Source organism: Nyctereutes procyonoides, unplaced genomic scaffold (genome assembly GCF_905146905.1).
Source record: "Nyctereutes procyonoides isolate TBG_1078 unplaced genomic scaffold, NYPRO_anot_genome, whole genome shotgun sequence".
NCBI classification, from domain to species: domain Eukaryota; kingdom Metazoa; phylum Chordata; class Mammalia; order Carnivora; family Canidae; genus Nyctereutes; species Nyctereutes procyonoides.
The window spans coordinates 39,305,409-39,310,902 of record NW_026575133.1 but is presented as its reverse complement, the minus strand read 5'-3'; the positions used below and the strand labels follow the sequence as shown (position 1 = coordinate 39,310,902).

Sequence of the window (5,494 nt, the reverse complement as noted above, 5' to 3'; positions counted from 1 at the left end):
GGGGGGATGGCCAGCTGGCTCCCTGGGTCTGAGGGGCCGGGGCGGGGAAGACCCCTAAAGTCTACACTGGCTTCCAGCTCTAGGATTCTACAAGGGTTCCTGGACTCCTTCTCCTCCCTTAGCTGAGGGGAAGAACATCTGTTCTGTCCTTCTGAGCCACTGGCAAGAATTCCTCCCCATAGAGGCAGGGCCTGCAGACCTGCTGCTGGCCCCATGAGACCCGCCTTTGTCCACCAGCAGTTGCTTCTACGGTGTTCTCTGATGGGGTAAACAGAAGGCACTACGGGTCTCCCCCAAACCTCTCCAACCTTCTCAGTTTAGGATCATTGATGCCTGGTAGAGCTGTAGAACTTATTTATCATTATGATTCTTTATCTCAAATGAAAATTGTTTATTTCACAATTTGAGAAAATGTTTCTTTCCTTTTTTTTAAGATTTTTATTTATTTATTCATGACACAGAGAGAGGCAGAGACACAGGCAGAGGGAGAAGCAGGCTCCCTGTGGGGAGCCAGATGTGGGACTCGATCCCAGGACTCCGGGGTCACACCCTGAGCTGAAGGCAGACGCTCAACCACTGAGCCACCCAGGCGTCCCTGAGAAAACGTTTCTGCTACAACTTTCTTCAGAAGTGCGAACAGGGCACCCTAGATTCACCTGAGATTCAAAAACACGTGAGGCGTGTTCCCTGGTGCTCAGACCCCACACGGCAGAAACGGAGGGCCTCTTGTTTTCCAGACCTGGGAACCTAAGTGTCTTGAGGTTTGACCAAATGGCTTGTCGCTTCCCAGCAGAGGTAGACCCCTAGAGGTGACCTAGAGCCAGCGCCACCAAGGGCCCAGCCTGCGAGAGCCGACGGTGGGACCTTCCAGGATTTGGCCAGCACTGTACATGCAACCATCTTATAAATTAAATGACGCAAACGTGCAATTAAACAAATCATATTAAGAACGAAGACAACAAATGTTCCAAACGTCTCCCTTTCCCAATATTTGACTACAGGTTCCTCACCTCTGCTTTGAGGCTGTTTATACCCCTTGTTTCTACGAGATGCAACTGGACTCTGTGACCCCGTGTTTCAGAATCTCTTCCCAGCTCTGCTTTAGCAACACCCGGTTAGTAGATTGAAATCGACCTCATGGGGAGTGTTTATACCACAGGAAGCAGTCAATGCTGCAAAACGAGGCTTTTTCCCACCCCGGAAGATCCACTCATTAAACATTCACCAGCACAGCACCGATCTGCAACCAGAACGCGAGTCATGGTTTAGGGATAAGTGCGTGTTCTGACACCAGATCTCCAGGCCCCACATATGAAACTTCGTGCAACACAACAGTTTCAGGGGAGGCCTGGTGTCCGGTAGCTGACTGCTGAGCATGCCAGCCCGCAGCTTTGAGCCCCAGCTCCTCCCAATCCCATGTCCAAGGCTGACGACGGTCAGAAGGGGCAGAGGGACCAGGAATTCAACCAATGGGGCAGTTTAACACCTGGGAGATGGGACTGTCCGTTTTTACACCATCAGCTACTCAAAGCCCATGTTGGCAATCACTTTTTAGCCCCCTGGAAACCTTTCTATTTTTTAAAGAGTTTATTTTTAAATAATCTCTACCCCCCACCTGAGGCTCGAGCTCATAACCCTGAGATAGAGAGTCGCATGCCCTTCCAACCGAGCCAGCCAGGGGCCCCAGGCTCTGAGACTTTAAATAGAAGTTTGGGCCATGTATAAAACAGACCCAAGCCTTGTGGCTCCATGACCAAGTGGGAAGGGGCCCAGAACGCACTGCCCCCTCCCCCCACCCCGGCTCTCTATCACCCTTCTCCGCCCCAGGACGCAGAGCTCGGAAACCTCCATCACAAGGAGCAGTAGCCAAGAACAGTTGATGATTGGTGTTGAAATGCACACAGCTGCCTCGCTTCCACCTACGTAGGTAGGTCCCCCGCAGAGCGGTTCACAGAGGTGGCTGGTTTCACTCGACAGCCCCAGCTCCTCCACAAGGAGGACCTGTGTCAAGTAGAAAGAGGCATTTGGTTAAATGAGCTGTGGGCCCAGGAGAGCAGCAGGAATCCCACACCGACAGCAGGGAAGGGGCTCACCACGGTCCATCGGGGCCCAGGTGCAGCATCCTCTGTGTGGATGAGCAGGAGGCCCCAGGAGAGAACGTGGGGATGGTTGAGTCTTGGAAATGTCCAGACATGTAGCCAGCACCTTGGGAGAAAAATCCCAGCCTTCCCAATCATCCCAGCGAGATAAGTAAGGTCACGGGTGTACCTTCCCTGGGGGCTCCTCCCGAATGATCCACTAGACTCTCGATGAGCCAGCAGATGGGTGCATGGGGCGAGGTTGACCCCAGATCCGTAGTGGGGAGATAACCACAGAAACGTGTGCAATACTGTCAACCCTGCCGCATGTCCTTACCCCGACAGGTGTCATCAAAGGCACATGCATCATCAATCCGTGGCCCAATGGCTTCCTCTCATCACTCTGAGGGCCTCCAGTTCTGTGCCTTTAAACCTGTGAGAGTGAGTTAGAGATGAACAGGGCTAGGCACCACTAGGTAGGGGGGCCATGGGAGTGGGCTCACAAACCCCCCCCCAAAAACGCTGAGGTGTAAGGAAACCAGAGGTAAAGGAGCAAGCCAGACCACCCTGCCCTAAGGTGTGGGTGGGGAGGGTCTTGTTATAACAGCTACTTGCGACCAAAGAAGAAGCAAGCCATTAAAGATGTTATCAATAGTCCTTACTCTATGGTGAGGTCAATGGATACAAGGATTTAGGTTCCCTGATTAGACCAACCCTACCAGCCTCAGGGCAACCTGTGGGGACCCCTCTCACCCCTGAGAGCTTTCTCCATATCCTGACTTAATAAACTTCTAACCCCGGATGGAGTCCCTGGTCGGGCTCACCTCAGGGAGCCTGCTTCTCCCTCTGCCTGCCTCTCTGCCTCTCCGTGTCTCTCATGAAAAAATAAATTAAATCTTTAAAAAAATAAATAAATAAACTTCCACCCCTTTACTCACTCTTCTGTGTCTGCGAGATTCATTCATTCATTCTTTGACCCCAGGAGACAAGAACCAAGCTCTCCCGCCTTCAAGGGAGTCGTAGCCTACCCTGCCTTCATAATTAGCCACATGTGCATGGTTTATGGCTTACGCTTTTCCCAATAGTCAAGCCTTCTGAAGACATGCAGAGTCGACCACGGTTGAGCATTGGGCAGACGTGTTTACTTTCTCAGGATTTCCTTAGCCTTCTTGCACCAGTTCTGTGTGTGTTTCTCAGAAAGCAGTTCTTGCTGCTGCTGCTGCTGCTGCTGCTGCTGATGATGATGATGATGATTGACACTCTGACCCAGCCTCTTCATCATCATCACATCATCATCCACAGAGGCTGCGCCTCCTCTCCCACCAAATGCCCCATCCCCTCCAGTTCCTGCACTCCTGTCCCATTGCCACCGCCGTCACCTCCGCCACCCATGTCAGCCCTTACGAAGGCAAAGAATAGGCTTAGTTGGGGTGAGAAGAGACGGGGGCTTGTGAAAAGTCAGCCCCGTTCCATGCAACTTCCAGGAAGGATCATTCTGGTTTTGTACATTGGTCTCCGTGAGTTGGGCTAGTGTGCGTCACTTTGCACTGTCTGCAAAGTCAGGTCAAAGTCAAAGTCATCGGTGTTAGGGTGACTGAATTGAGGACCTCTTTATAAAGAGGCAAGTTGCATTTATTTCATCCCCTCTCTATAGGCACAAAGTACTTGTCCCAAAATTTAGACTCTTGGGGGAGTAAAAAACTCAGCTTAGGCCCAGGGTCCCAGGCTGAATTCTGCATTCCAGTCTAAGCAGGGGAGCCTGCCCACAGAGCCATTGCACCCCTACCGACCTGGCCCCTTAGAGACCAGCATTCTGTGTCCAGCCCCGTGGTGTCCCTCGGGGATAGGCCCTGAGATGGCCCCGGGGCTGGATGGGAAGTGTCAGAAACTGGCCCCCTGGCCCCCAGCTCCCTTCACGGACACACGCATCCAATTCCAATTCACACAGAAACCAAACTAAGAAAAACATCTTACCCCTGAGGATAGGAACATGCAAACGAGGTGAAGCAAAACAAAAGAAACCTGTCTGCCCTGTCTTCAACGGGGAGGACTATTTACCTCTCTCACGTTAATGACATCTCCGGATAAGTATTTCCCCTAGGGGGCTGCTTCTGGCACCTCCCAAACCTCCTGCCATTAAGGGAGGAGGGATGTTGCCCTCTTTCTTCTATCCTGGCTCTGCCTGTTGTCAGCCAAACCTAATGCCCAAGAGTTATCTCTTCCGCAGGTGGATCCAGAACTGAGGATCTTGCCCCATTTCCCCTCAAAAATACACTCACTGTTGAATTAAAGGGTCCCCATGGGGATTTTTTCAAATAATCTTGTGAAATTCCATGTTGATATTATTACCTACCTTCCTTCTACTTCATGAGCACCTAGATTTGGAACTTCTAAAAATACTCTGACGGTCCACAGCTCAATATTTGGGGAAGCCAAGTGGTCAGCACATCAGATTGTCCCTCAGTTGGCAAAAAGAGCCTTCTGTGTCCTTCACCCACTTCTGTTCCAGCTCATATGGGTTCCCCATGGAGCCTGGGTGAGGGACACAGGCAGGATCTGAGTGAATTATTCAAGGTCGATTTGCAGAAAAATCCCTTTAATGTCTGAGAGATCTTGATCAATCCTTCCCATAATGAAACATTAATATCATCTTATTCTTTTTGGGGTGCATTAGCTTCACAGTGTGTGCACGGAGCACCGTCATTCCTGAAATTCTATCCCATGGTTCAATGATCATGTCCCCCTGCAGTTTCGTTTCTAGCTGATGCTTCTTGATTTTTAATAGTTCAAACTTTTAATTTTGATATAATATTATTCAGTGAAAAAGGAATTATAGCAGTTGTATATTACTGTGAATTAGATCCATTAACAATTAAAAATGGTCCTTTGTCACATTAATATTTCCTTGGATTTTACTTTCATGCAATTTTCTTCTTCTTCTTTTTTTTAAAGGATTTTATTTATTTAATTCATGAGAGATACAGAGAGAGAGAGGCAGAAACACAGCCAGAGGGAGAAACAGTCTCCCTGTGGGGAGCCCGATGTAGGACTCGATCCTGGGACCCGGGGATCACCCCTTGAGCCGAAGGCAGAGGCTCAACCACTGAGCCAGCCAGGTGTCCCCAAGGGGCACCTTTTAAAATAGCCATTTAGAGTTAAATCTGAGAAAAGTTAGTGACCTCCTCTCCAACCACCTTATAAGTAACAGGTACTTCCCACCCTGCTGCTGTCTGTCCCCCACCTGCTCATAACCTGGGATGAGATCTTCCTGAGCTCACTGTCCCGATTCTGGGATCTAGAGGCACTAAGTCTGGTGACTCCATTTCCTTTGAGTGGGTATGTCGAAATTTCACCTTTAGTCCAAATGACCGGGTGGGTCTCATTTTCCCAAAGTGGGAGCTTGGATGCTGAGGGAG

General features: G+C 50.1%; 1 long non-coding RNA gene across 1 annotated transcript; it reads right to left on the bottom strand.

Moving 5' to 3' along the window:
- Window positions 1-449: 449 nt before the first annotated feature.
- LOC129493729 (uncharacterized) lies at window positions 450-3,309 on the bottom strand. The gene is made up of 4 exons (XR_008661199.1): window positions 3,150-3,309; window positions 2,416-2,511; window positions 2,094-2,205; window positions 450-2,001 (listed from the first exon to the last, which is right to left on the bottom strand). It is a non-coding gene; the product is annotated as an uncharacterized LOC129493729 (long non-coding RNA).
- Window positions 3,310-5,494: the final 2,185 nt, after the last annotated feature.